The sequence below is a fragment of the Phacochoerus africanus genome, chromosome 9, assembly GCF_016906955.1.
Source record: "Phacochoerus africanus isolate WHEZ1 chromosome 9, ROS_Pafr_v1, whole genome shotgun sequence".
Classification (NCBI taxonomy): domain Eukaryota; kingdom Metazoa; phylum Chordata; class Mammalia; order Artiodactyla; family Suidae; genus Phacochoerus; species Phacochoerus africanus.
In genome coordinates this window covers 4,267,227-4,272,994 of record NC_062552.1, presented here as the reverse complement: position 1 = coordinate 4,272,994, position 5,768 = coordinate 4,267,227, and the positions used below count along the sequence as shown (strand labels likewise).

General features: G+C 52.3%; 1 long non-coding RNA gene across 1 annotated transcript; it reads left to right on the top strand.

The window, feature by feature from the left end:
- The first annotated feature begins 367 nt into the window (after window positions 1-367).
- Window positions 368-4,095, top strand: LOC125136378 (uncharacterized). Its single transcript, XR_007137169.1, has 4 exons — window positions 368-1,357; window positions 1,594-1,740; window positions 2,723-2,950; window positions 3,244-4,095. It is a non-coding gene; the product is annotated as an uncharacterized LOC125136378 (long non-coding RNA).
- Window positions 4,096-5,768: the final 1,673 nt, after the last annotated feature.

Here is a 5,768-nt window from a genome sequence, read left to right as displayed (position 1 = left end):
TTTTGTTTATCCACTCGTCCATTGATGCACACTTGGGTGGCTTCCATCTCTTGGCAGTTGTGAATAAGGCTGCCATGAACATGAGTGTACAAATATCTCTTAGAGACCCTGATTTTAATTCTTTTGGATAAATACCCAGAAGTGGAATTGCTAGGTCTTGTGGTAATTCTATTTGCCGTTTTTCAAGGCGCCTCCATACTGTTTTCCACAGCTAGTTTTGCCCATTTTTAACTTTATATACATGGAACTCTTCGGTAAACACTCTTTCATCTGGCTCTTTTGTTCAATTTTGTGTAACTGGACTTTTGTTCATAAGTTTTTAGCTGGCAGCCAGAGTTGTAAGCAGTTACAATGTACTTGATGTTTGTGTGTTTTATATTCTCCCGTAGGTTAATAAGCAGTGCTTATATAGATAGATCCTTCCAGTGTTACAATTGATTGGGTAGCATTTTGCAAGAGTACTTAGCAGAGTACACTTCCTCCTTAGCCCTCAATAGGCGGCATTGTTGGGCATGTTTGTAGCAGTTTCCTTAGACTCTATTCTTCCCACCCCTGTGGGGACATGGGCTGCCACTCTGTTTCTGCTGCTCTCATAGATTCCACAGCCTGGAGAGGCAGACGTGAAGTGAAGATTCTGCCCCGTCCACGAGCTGGGCCTACTCAGATGACCAACATCCTTTCCAACTTTAAGATCGATGCTATCATTTTATGAGAGTGTACTTTGATCAGCCACTCCATTACCCTGGCTGACAACAGACCGCACGTGATAAAATAGCTCAACATTTCCACACCTCCTCTCAGCCGGCTGTCCTTGCATCCACGTTCACCCAATGGAAAAACTGCTGTGGGAATCACGGATTTGCAGCTCCCTCAAGCACTATGGATTCACTGAATACTGTCCTTTTTGTAACTGTTTCTGCAGAGAACTGAGAGAGGAAGATAACTTGTAAATCAGATGTGTTAACCTCAAAACCCCCCCCCTTTTTTTTCCTGGCAGCACCCACAGCATATGAAAGTTCCTGGGTCAGATCCTTCACCCACTGCGAGGGGTATTGAGCCCTTGCTGCCACAGAGGCAATTCCAGATCCTTAACCCACTATGCTACAGAGGGAACTCCAATCTCACCCTCTAGCCAGGTTCTGTTTAAATGTTCCAGTGAGTTCCAGCTATGCTAAGGGACTAAGAGAAGCGTGTCCTAACTCGGGAAGTTGGAGCGTGGCAGCCACAGAACAATAAGAGCTCCCTAAGGGGAAGGCGCTTCCAGGAATAGAGCTGAGGACGCGGAGATCCAGCTACCCCGTCCCTAGGCCGCCAGCATGTGATTATGAAGAGCTGGCAGCGCTGTCCTTGCTCTCGGGTAATTTGGGGATGGGCGTGGAGGCGGGGGAGCAGCCTGTGATGTGTTTAGGCAGAGGCAGGGGGCTTGGGTTTGAGTTCCTCCTCTGATACTTACCAGAAACATGATACTGAGCAATTATCTTGATCCCGTGGAGTCTTGCTCTCTCCACTTGTGGAAACAGCATCATTTATAGCATCTTAAATTGCATGTTGTCTGTTGTCCTTTTTTTTTTTTTTTTTGGTCTCTGTTTCCAGAAATTCAGGTTTTCGAGCTCCTTATCTAGCTGGAGGTTTGTGGTGCAGGACTGAAAGCAGAGTTTGGCTGAATCCAAATCCACCGTCTTGGACTTTATTTTTGAAAGCTTGAAGTCACTTCATCTGAGCTGGTGCCCGGAGGATGGGGTGTGTGCTTGGGGCCGGTGGAGGCTGGGGGGTGATGTGGCTGGTGCTTTTCGTTTGGTTTTGGTTTGTTTGTTTGTTTGTTTGTCTGTTCATGAAAGGGAAAGCTGTAGAGCAGAGAGAGGGCTTTCCTGTGTCCGGAGATTCTAGAAGGAGCCCCAGGAATTTGAGTCCCGTGCTGTTACAGTCCCAGCTCTTGGGAAGGTGCGATTCTTGGTTCTGTGCCCCCATAAGCAATGTGCAGAGCCCTTCAAGGTACCAAGCAGGCCAGTGCAACAGCCCAGCAGGAATAAGGGGGACAGAAAACTGGAGGGGCCACCTTGAATGTTCTTTGCTTATGACTCAGGGACTTTTTTTTTTTTTCCTTTCATTTTATGGCTGCATCTAGGGCATTTGAAAGTTCCGACGCTAGGGGTCAAATTGGAGCTGCAGCTGCCGGCCTGCACCACAGCCGCAGCAACGTGGGATCCTTGACCCACTGAATGAAGCCAGGAGTGGAACCCACATCCTCACGAGACCATGTCAGGTCCTTAACCCCCTCCCGCCTTTGCCTTTTAGGGACCTGAAGGAACTAGGGTGAGAAATGAGGGTGGAAAAAAAGGGCTAAGCCTGAATTACTTTGATTTATTAAAAATGAAGCAATGAACACTTCTTACGCCCTGAATTTCTAGAGCAAATTCTTATTGACCACTTATAAAAAAAATGGAGCTGGCCTAGCATCCAGCTCACGGGACTGTTTTGGGAATTAAGAGCCACAGAGATGGACAGCGGTTAGCAAATCCCAGCACCCTCCACCAGCTCCACTTAGGCCCCGCCTCCTGCTCCAGGCAGGTGTGGCTCCAGGCTCCCTCCTAGGCCGGTGGGCCTGGAACGTCACCTCGGGGAGGCAGGCCCTCCTGGCCTCCTGCATGGGCTGCCAGGGTCCGCTGCTTCCTTCAGCCTGAGCAGGATGTGGATGGCTGCTGCTGCTTCCTTTGTGGGACAGGGCAGGACGTCACCTCTCACTGCTGACGCTGCAGATGTCGCCTAGTTTGTCACGGAGGAGACAGAGACCCTAATACACCGAGGGGTGAGAATTGAAGAGTGCTGCTGGGATCCTGTGTCAACTTGGTCTTGCCTCGGCCGTCTGGCCCGTCACAGCTGCAGAAAAAGAATTCCTGCCAAGACGCAGTGCGTTAGGAATTCGATCGCCGCGGCTTAGCTCACTGTGGAGGTGAGGGTTCAATACCTGGACAGGCAGGGCGTTAAAGGAGCTGGCATTGCCACTCTGTGGTGTAGGTCCCAGCTGCAGCTCAGATTCCATCCCTGGCCCAAGAACTTCCATACGCAGCCATTAAAAAAAAAAAAGAAAGAAAAAAAGAAAAAAAGGCAATGAAATTAATACTTTTAACTTGTTGTATGTAACCACCATATTAAAAATACTGTCACTGTAATCACTAAAAATGTGACATAGTAAAAGATAGAAAGAGTCACTAGATGCTTTCCATTTTCCTGTTTTCTATGCAGATGTTTGACACGCTGGGTACAGTCTGTACGCACCACACACCCCGACCTGGACAAGCCACATCACACGCTCAGTGACCCCATCTGGCTTCTGGCTTAGATGAGGCAGGTTTTTATACCAGGGGGTCTCCTGGGGGAAATCCCCTCCCACCACAGGGCATTTATCAATGTTTGCATATTTTGGAGGGATTGTCACCACGGCTGGGGATGCTTCAGGCCTCTGAAGGGTGGGGACCAGAGATCCTGCTAAATACCCCACAATGCAGGGGAAAGCAGCCCCCCCCCCGCCCCCGCCTCCACGCTTCTGACAAAGAGCCATCTGTCCCAAGATGGCAGGAATGCCGAGACTGAGAAACCTGAGCCTGGACCAGTCCCCTCTCCCCTTTCCCCACAGCAGTGAGAATGAGCCCCAAGACCCAGGGGGTGGCAGGACAGGTGCTGACACATGGGCCTCCTGAGTCCAGCCCCAAGGCACCTGCCTGCATCCCCGTGGCCTCCTTCAGGCGGCAATGGGAGCAGGTGTTCCCAACCCTTTTTCCAGCTCAGTTCGGTAGGTGACTAGAAGTGACAGGACACAAGCCATGGGCCAGAAGCCACCCCCCCCGCCCCCTCCCCCACCACACACCAAGTTCCACCACACAAAAGAAACGTTTGTGCTTCATGAAGATTTAGGGAAAATTCGTACACTTGTCAGAACCTGACAACTAGCCCGAGAGACAGGAAATGCTGAGGCCAGCGAGGAGTCAGCCGCTGTCGCGGGGCCAGCTCTGGACGCAGCTGCGGAGTGTCGGGGTCTGTGCACGAGGAGTCGTTTCAGTCTGTTACACCTGCATTAAAATATATGACCACGTGGAATGGCTTCTTTCCTTTGGACAGGACAACCCAAACCTTGGCTGTATCTCCGCGACAGTTAAAAACCAAACATAACCTGTCCTTCTTAGTCCTGCTTGGGCCCCTCATAACCATCATTCTTTGACTCGTCTTTGGCCTCGGGGATTCTGAATCCCCTTGTTCAGTTCATTTCTTCTAGAATACAGAGAAGTCTCCAAATGCCGATGCCATGGGGAAATCAGTCACCATCTGGACAACGTCGGAACAGGCCGCCCCGTCCTTCTGTGCAGCACACCTCTGCCCTCAGGATGGCCTGGCAGGGAGCAGGCAGCGGGAACCCCGGGCCCCACAACGCCCACATCCAGCAGCAAGGGGCCAGGGCAGGTGTCCCCGTCTCCCCCTTCCCACTTATACTCTGGGTTCCCACACACTGCAGAGGGCGACAGGCGGGTACTTAGACCAGAGCAGGGTAGTCAAAGGGGCCAAAGACTTGGCCCGGAAGAGAGCGCAGGGGATGCTGGACTTTAAGACCCGTTCAAGGAGATAGAAGTCGAAGCCTCTGGCCAAGACAAGAATGACCAGACCGTATCATCGTCCCACTGGCTCATTGTCTCACTGTAATGTCCCCTCCGCCACCTGGAGCAACCTCTCCCCCCTTCCTACCTCTGCTGGGAAGGGAGTTTCCTGGTGGCTCAGTGGGTTGAGGATTCAGTGTTGTCACTGCTGTGGCTCCCACTAGATCCCCGACCTGGGAACTTCCGCAGGCCATGGGTGTGGCCCCCAAAATGCGACAGACGCAGAAGCCACGTGGTTCTCACATGTGGCTCCTCCCTCAGCCCCATCTGTTTAATGAGAGGCTGACCGCTGGTGCTCTGGCCCCAAAGCTGCAGAGGCGTCAAGGGGCAGAGGGATCCTTGGGAGTTCCCCAGCCCTCTGGCCTGTGGTGTCTCCTGCCCTTTTTCCTCCGTGGTCCCTACGTGTCTCAGGCGGACGCAGCAGATGGAGTCTCTAACTCTGCTGAGTGTGCTGGGTGTTGGGTCAGACGCTGCTGCGGGGCAACAGTCCCAGTCTTGGGACGTGGAAAACATGATGCCTTAAGCTGAGTACTGGAGGCTTATCTCTGAAAAGAGAAAGAGCCCATTCCTGGGAGATGGCTTGACCTACTTAGTGATCGCCCGCTGTGGGGACCAGCTCCTGGTCACAGGGCGCCGCTGGCTTCCCAGGTTCGGCTGGCGCACCAGCTCTGGATTCCACGCAGCTGCCCACTCTGCTCCGGCGATGGGCTTGTCCCCGGAGAGGGACGCTGGCTCAGCCCGGGGACTGCTCCGCCCGCCGATCAAGGGTAGATGAAGCCTTTTCTAGACTCCGAGGGCTGCTCGCCCCAGGGAATTAATGGCTGTCTTTTGAAAATGGTTTTCCTTTCTTCTTTCTCACCTCATTATTTTATTTACTTTCAACCATATGCAAAATGTCTTTCTGAAAGAAGACAAAGCCCAGAATCCAGGGATCTGTTTTCAGCAGAGTGGGTTCCCCCCACCCCGCCCCGGTCACTCCCATGTGCTCTGCTTCATCTCTCCTGAGATGCACGCAAGCCCTGTGTGTCACAGGTGGCGGCTGGGGGCAACCAGGCAGGGCAGGAAGTGGCAGACAGAGGATGCTTCCCTGCTGCTGTGCAGCTGTTTGCAAACCACCTCCCC